The 7,093-nt window shown below is 31.9% G+C and overlaps 1 long non-coding RNA gene across 1 annotated transcript; it reads left to right on the top strand.

The window, feature by feature from the left end:
* Nucleotides 1–3,377: 3,377 nt before the first annotated feature.
* LOC148587202 (uncharacterized) lies at nt 3,378–7,058 on the top strand. The gene is made up of 3 exons (XR_015911606.1): nt 3,378–3,461; nt 4,997–5,122; nt 6,859–7,058. It is a non-coding gene; the product is annotated as an uncharacterized LOC148587202 (long non-coding RNA).
* Nucleotides 7,059–7,093: the final 35 nt, after the last annotated feature.

The raw sequence follows: 7,093 nt of genomic DNA on the forward strand, positions 1-7,093 counted from the left end.
CGTGATTTCCTTGTTTGGTTGTCGCGCTTCTCCCTTTGTGTTTTATTGTTCACACTCTAATCATTTTGTAAACTCTTGGAACCATCTTTGCTCTGCACTCTCAAGACAGATGAGTAAAACAGAGGTACGAGATTCTACTCGCCATGTCTTTTGCTTTGCTTTTCTTTGTTTTTTCCAATATATTTTAGTTACCAAATTTAATTCCTTTGCATTTCTCTACTGTTTGGTTTACTTTCACTTTGTTCTTGTTATTTTCTCTTGGTTTTAACTTTGTGCTTACTTCTTCACCTCAAAACAGAAACAACATAAAAAAGAAAAAAAGAAAATAAAGACACAATATGCTTGTTGACTTTAACTTGGTGGGATATATAACAACAAATAACATAAAACCAAAGTTTTCCAATTAGTTGTTTTTAGTCAAGGTTGTCTCTTTATTTTTTACTGGGTTGTCTCCTTTTAGTTGTTTTTAGCCCAATATTGTCTATTTGTCTTCTTGTTTTTTACCGGGTTATCTCTCATTATCTGTATTCAAAGTTGTCTTCTATTCTCCGAGGATGCTCCTTGTTTTATTACCAGCTTGTCTCTCGTTAATTGTTTTTATCCAAGTTTGTCTCCTTGTCTACAATGATGCTCCTTGTTTTTTACCGATTTGTCTCCGGTTAATTGTTTTAGCCCAAGATTGTCTCCTGTCAATTGCTTTTATCCAAGGTTGTCTACTTGTCTCCTTGTTTTTTATCGGGTTGTCTCACCCAAGATTGTCTCATTGTTTTTTACTTTGTTGTCTCCTGTTAATTGTTTTTATCTAAGGTTGTTTCATTGTTTTTTACTGGGTTGTCTCGTATTAATTGTTTTTAGCCCAAGGTTGTCTACTTATTTTTTACCGGGTTATCTAATTTTAATTTTTTTTACCCAAGGTGGTTGTCTCCTTGTTTTTTACTGGGTTGCCTCTCGTTAATTATTTTTACCCAAAGTTGTCTCCTTTTTTTTTTCTTTTTTTTTTTTTATCGGGTTGTCTCCAATTAATTGTTTTTACCCAAAATTGTCTCATTGTGTCCCTGGTTTTTACCCAGTTTTCTCCGTTAATTTTTTTTTTTTAGCTCAATGTTGTCTCGTCATCTCATTGTTTTTTATCTGGTTGTCTTCCGTTAATTGTTTTTATCCAAAGTTTTCTCTTTGTCTCCAATGACGCTCCTTGTATTTTACCGAGTTGTCTCTGGTTAATTTTTTTAGCCCAAGGTTGTCTCATTCTCTTCTTGTTTTTTATCGAACTGTCTCCCATTAATTGTTTTTATCCAAGGTTGTTTACTTGTCTTCTTGTTTTTTACCGGGTTGTCTCATTGTCTCCTTGTTTTTTACCGAGTTGTCTCTCGTTAATTATTTTTATCCAAGGTTGTCACATTGTTTTTAACCGCGTTGTCTCCTATTAATTGTTTTTAGCCCAAGGTTGTCTACTTGTCTCCTTGTTTTTTACCGGGTTATCTCATTTTAATTTCTTTTACCCAAGGTTGTCTCCTTGTTTTTTACTGGATTGGCTCTCGTTAATTATTTTTAACCAAAGTTGTCTCATTGTCTCCTTTTTTTTTTTTACCGGGTTGTCTTCGGTTAATTGTTTTTACCCAAAGATGTCTCATTGTGTCCCTATTTTTTACCGGGTTGTCTCCGTTAATTTTTTTTTAAGCCCAAGGTTGTCTCCTTTTCTCATTGTTTTTTATCCGGTTGTTTTTCGTTAATTGTTTTTATCCAAGATTTTCCTCTAGCCAATTGACCGGGGATAGGACCCTCCGATGTTCAAGTTCGTATTAATAAAGAACAATAACATAGTAAATGAAAATATAAGTGAAGAAGAGAAAATACATTGACATACTATTGATGGTATTTCTTTGGGTGCTGCTCTGCATTCCATGGTCTTGACAGTAATTTGTCATTCGCGACCTGTAGGTAATAAGTGCCTTGCCTGTGTCCTTAAGACCAATTGTCTAACTCGTGGTTTTGGCCCTACCCCCAAATGTTTCCGAAGTTTGATGATCGCAAGTTGTCGAGCTTTTGGATGCTCGGCGTTTGCCCTTCAAATCTTGGCCTTTTGAGTTGGTCCCAAGATTCTTCCTATCTCCGAAGGTGACTCATTGCCTTCTTTCTTTTTTTACTCCTCTTTTCGTTTTTTTCTTCCTCTTTTCTTTTCTTTCTTTCTTTCTTCTTTTCTTCTTTTCTTTCTTCTCTCCTGCGGCCAGCCTCTCTTCCACGTTCTTTTTTTTTTTTTTTTTTTTCCTCTTCTTCTTATTTTCGTTTCCTTCTTCTTTTCTTTCTTCTTTCCTGCGACGTTCAACCCATCTTTCAATTTTTTTTTTTCTTCTTTTCTTCCTTTTCTTCCTTTTCTTATCTCCTGCGGCGTCTAGCCCCTTTCTCTCTCTTTTTTTTTTTTTTTTTTTTTGGTCTTTTTCTTTGTCCCACACATAGGCAACTCCTCTTTAATTTTTTTGTCTTTTCTGCTTATTCTTCTTTCAAAAGCAAAACTTCACAACCATAAACCATATCTAAATTCTTGAAATCCCAATAACCAGTCTTAACCAAAAAGTCACGGAATTTGAATATAAATGGACAGCCACTACAAAAATAGCGATGAAAAGGAAAACTTAAAAAAGACTTATCTGACATGTCCAACGGAAGCAAAACCTGATTTGGTGTCTGTAAATAAGTATCTCGGACAATTGAATTTAGGTTTGTTGCTCATGAGTGTAGATTTGTGATGTATAACGTAGATCTGTACAGATTCGCTATCACGTGAACGCATGCATGATCACTGCCATCACGGATTTTGATTTATGGAGAATGAATAACCGTTCTCACATACGGCACCAAATTGTTAAAACAATTTTCTGTCTAATAGTTTCCGTTAGAACAATTTTCTGTCTAATAGTTTTCGATATGGTGTGAACTGTGCATTCTTCGAGGTGTTCTTGATCTTCAATACGTCCTTCGCGTTCCCACAATCTCTGCAATCTATAAGATTTCAGTTTGCCCAATGTAAAATAATTAAGCTCTATTCTGTATTCTTGAGTATAAAGAGAGCCTGAGAGTACGAGAAGATATCTTTGTAGCTTGTGTACGGGCTAATTTATAGGCTGAAGAGTTAAAGTAGACTTGAAATAGATCTTATCTCGATTTGGGATTTCTGAGAGCTAAAATTGGACTTGTGCTCTTACTTCAATTTAGACCTCGAATAAGACTTCTTTACTAAGATTCTCTCAATAGAACCTCACTTGGATTATATTTCCGCTACTTAATTAATAGCTTTATGGGTCTATCATTGGCCTTGATGCCAAAATTTAATGAGTTTGTAGTGCAATTTTATTCAAAACAGAGCTCTAATTGTTGTCTCTACACAGGTTACCCGTTAGTTCATATTCTTCTTGAGATTTGGACGAAGCTTTGCAAAGAGGCAATACTAGGTGGCGTTTTTACTGGTATTTGTTTTTTCTTCTCTTTTATAGTATTCAGCTATTCCTAATTCTTTTGCCACCTTGTTTTTTCCAACAACAAAAAAAAAAAGTGTTCGTAAATAAAGAAAAAAATTGAGCATTTAAGCCATATATGATTATTTCTATTCAAAATATTATATATATGATTACTTATGTTGCTGTTTATAAACGTTGATTAACTCTTATGGGGTTATAATTTAACCTGAAAATTTAGGTTCATGAATTATGTCAAAGTTTAAGACTATCGATTTATTCTTCAAAAGAAAATATGCTAGCATTTCAGAAAGTAATACACCGTTGAATTTTAATACCGAAACTTCAAATCTCAAAAACTGTCATCTTAAATCTCCAAGGGTTGAAGATGAAGAACATCATTCTAAATCTCTAATTGTGGAAACCCAAGATATTCATTTTAAATCTTTCCCACTTAATGCTAACAAAGTTGATGTTGCTTCTATAGAACGAGATTCAGGATTATGTCCTCCAATGTGAGATTATCCAGTCAATCAACGTGATGAAATAAGACAGGCTTGAAATTGACATTCTAGATTTGAGTGTTCGATATATTAAGGTTGATGTCATAATAATAGGAATCACATTACAGTGGAACATTATTATCATTTTCACATATTCAATGCTACTATAAACTTTTAATTGCAAGAGCACGATAGTAGGTTTAGTGAAAAGACGATGGAACTTTTGACACTTAACTCAGCTTTGGATCCAAAGGTGCTTATAAATCCTTTAAAATTGACGATATGTGTAGTCTTGCAAAGAAGTATTATTCTCTTGATTTTTTTGAGGAGGAGAAAATTAATTTGAGATATCAGTTAATGTATTTTGAATTTGATGTACTTAATGATCCAACATTACAAAAATTGTCTTCAATTATAGAATTATGTCAAGGATTGGCAATGACAGAAAAATCAAAGACATACTATCTTATTGATAGATTGATTCGTTTTGTTTTTACTCTTCCAGTATCTACAGTGACTATCGAACGAGCATTTTCAGTTATGAAAATTGTTAAAACAAGACTTCGCAATAAAATGGAGGATGATTTTATTTCAAACAGTTTAGTTCTCTATATTGAAAGAAAAATTGTTGAGGGCTTCAATTTAGATTTGATATTTGATGATTTTGTTTCTCTAAAAGACCATAAAGTGCAGTTCTAGACACTTTTTGTATTACTTTTTTTGTACTAGTACCGACATGTTACATTTCTAATATACCAATTTTAGCACATATCTATGAACTTTCACAGATATCTTTTTTGTGATACATATGTTGTGTGATAAATTACACAATTTTTATTTCAAATTATGTTTATCATATTTTTTGTTGGCCCCTTACAGTAATAATTATCTGGTTCCGCTACTAAATGATATAATGATGTTTTGGTGGGTCATAATTTCTCCATTATGTCTGCTTCTTTTGTCCATATGTTTATGTTTTTTTTTTCCTCCATGATGTTCTTGATGGGCTGATGTTCTTTTTCCTCCGTGTTTCATTGTTCACAGTTTTCACTCTCTGCTACACTCTAAAGTTTCTCTACCAAACTCTGATCTTGGATTTAATATTCACTCTTTCGTATAGAGACCATCTCTGCTCTTCACTCTCAAGACAGGGGTAAAAGTAAAACAGAGGTACGTGATTCTACTCACCATGTCTTTGCTTTGCTTTTGTTTTTTGTTTTTGAGTAGCACTTTTTCTGAATTAATTTTAGAAAAAAATGTTTGTCCCGAGCAGGGATGAAATCAGGATTTGAGACGAGGGAGGACAAAATTAAAAGTGAAAATCGTTATAGATATGAAGTTAATTTTGAGGGTCGTACTCATAAAAAACCATAAAATTTAGAAAAATTTGTTAGAATTTCAGAGATTTTAAAAAATTTTGTGAGGACCGAAGTCTGTTAGCAAAAAAAATTGAAACAAAAATGTTTTAATTTTAAAAGATGAGAATAATTTTGTTTCAATATCAACACTCTTTTGTCGAACTTGATCCTCCTATCCCTACCTTAAGACTTAATTTAGAATGTAATTTTTTTTGTTTATTGCTAATTTTGCGCTTTGATTTTTTTCCAAAATCATATGACAAATATCTGTCCATAAGAAAACTATATATATATATATATATATATATATATATATAAGGACATACAATTATTGGCCACTTTTAAGATTAGTCAATTAAAGGAAAATGTTAGGGAGTTAAATAAATGAACCTAAAAAAACTTTTAAACTGAAGTGACAGGCCATGAGTGGCAAAATAGAGAGAGATAATTGAATTTTTTTAATTTAAAACTCTTATCATGTTAGTTTGAAATTTTTTTTGAATTAATTTGTTTGGTTTCTTAACAATTATATGATTTGAAGAGAGTGAAAAGGTGGGGCCAAAGGGAAGAGGATGTTCAATCATGCAGGCCAGTCGACTATACAAAGTAGAAGAAGTAGGACCAAAAAGTCTTTGTATTTACAAAAAGTCTTCCTTTAATAAAGTTCTTTTTCTGTGAACCCACTCAAGACAAAGTAAAATTATTGGCTACTATACTAATACGATGAATCTGCCAACCAGAAAAAGAGTTTAAGACCATGCGAGAATCTTCCACCAGTTGTCCATACCTTAGACAATTTTATCATTCTAAAATGAGTGATGACAAACATCACGCCAGCCAGCTATGCACGCTCGATTGATTTAATATTTTAAAATATTAAAATATAATATTTTAATATTTTAATTAGAAAAAAAAAAAAAATTTAGTCGGGCGTGCATGACTGTTCATGCACACCTGACGTGATATGAATCATGACTCTTCTAAAATATATTAATTGGATACTATTTGTTTTATTTAAAATTAAGAGAATCATTTTTTCCAGTTTCGAGCAGTGAAATTCATTGTTTTAGCCACTTTGTTTTTGTTATTTTCTCTTGGTTTTAACTTTGGGCTTACTACTACACCCCAAAACACAAATAATATCAAAAGAAAAAAAGAAAACTTCAAAAAAAATCTCTAAATTATTATGTATTTTGAGAATACATTCTAAATTTTAAAAACTATTAATTTTACTTTCTAAACTTTCAATTTTATGCAATATACCCCGCGTCAATTGCTTTTATATATATATATATATATATATATATATATAAAAGCACATACAATTATTGGCCACTTGTTACACAATCTTATCCATGCATCTATCCCTATAATTGCTGAATCTTGTATGAGTTTGATTTGTGTTTTGGACTAAAACGAAAAAGATCACAATTTCTTTCATATATTGAAATTTTAATATTTTTAATTACCACCTCCCGTTTCCAATTTAAACACTTTGAATATTCATAATGACTCTTAACCGGAGGGCTGATGAAGTAATTAATGCAGGTGTGAAACTCAGGTTTTGTTCCATGTTCTACTTTTCCAATATGATGTGAAGATTCAAGATACGCAGGTTTGAAATGAAAGTCCTACTACTATACAAGTTGTTTGATTAAGATGATATGATTAAAGTAATTATTCTCATTGCAGTTTCTAGTTGTCTTTTTCTTGGTTTTTAGATTTCCATTACTTGAACCGAAAAAAAAGCCAAAAAAAAAAAAAAAGAAAAAGAAAAAAAAAA

The sequence above is a fragment of the Corylus avellana genome, chromosome 2 (genome assembly GCF_965113065.1).
Source record: "Corylus avellana chromosome 2, dhCorAvel1.hap1.2, whole genome shotgun sequence".
NCBI lineage: Eukaryota > Viridiplantae > Streptophyta > Magnoliopsida > Fagales > Betulaceae > Corylus > Corylus avellana.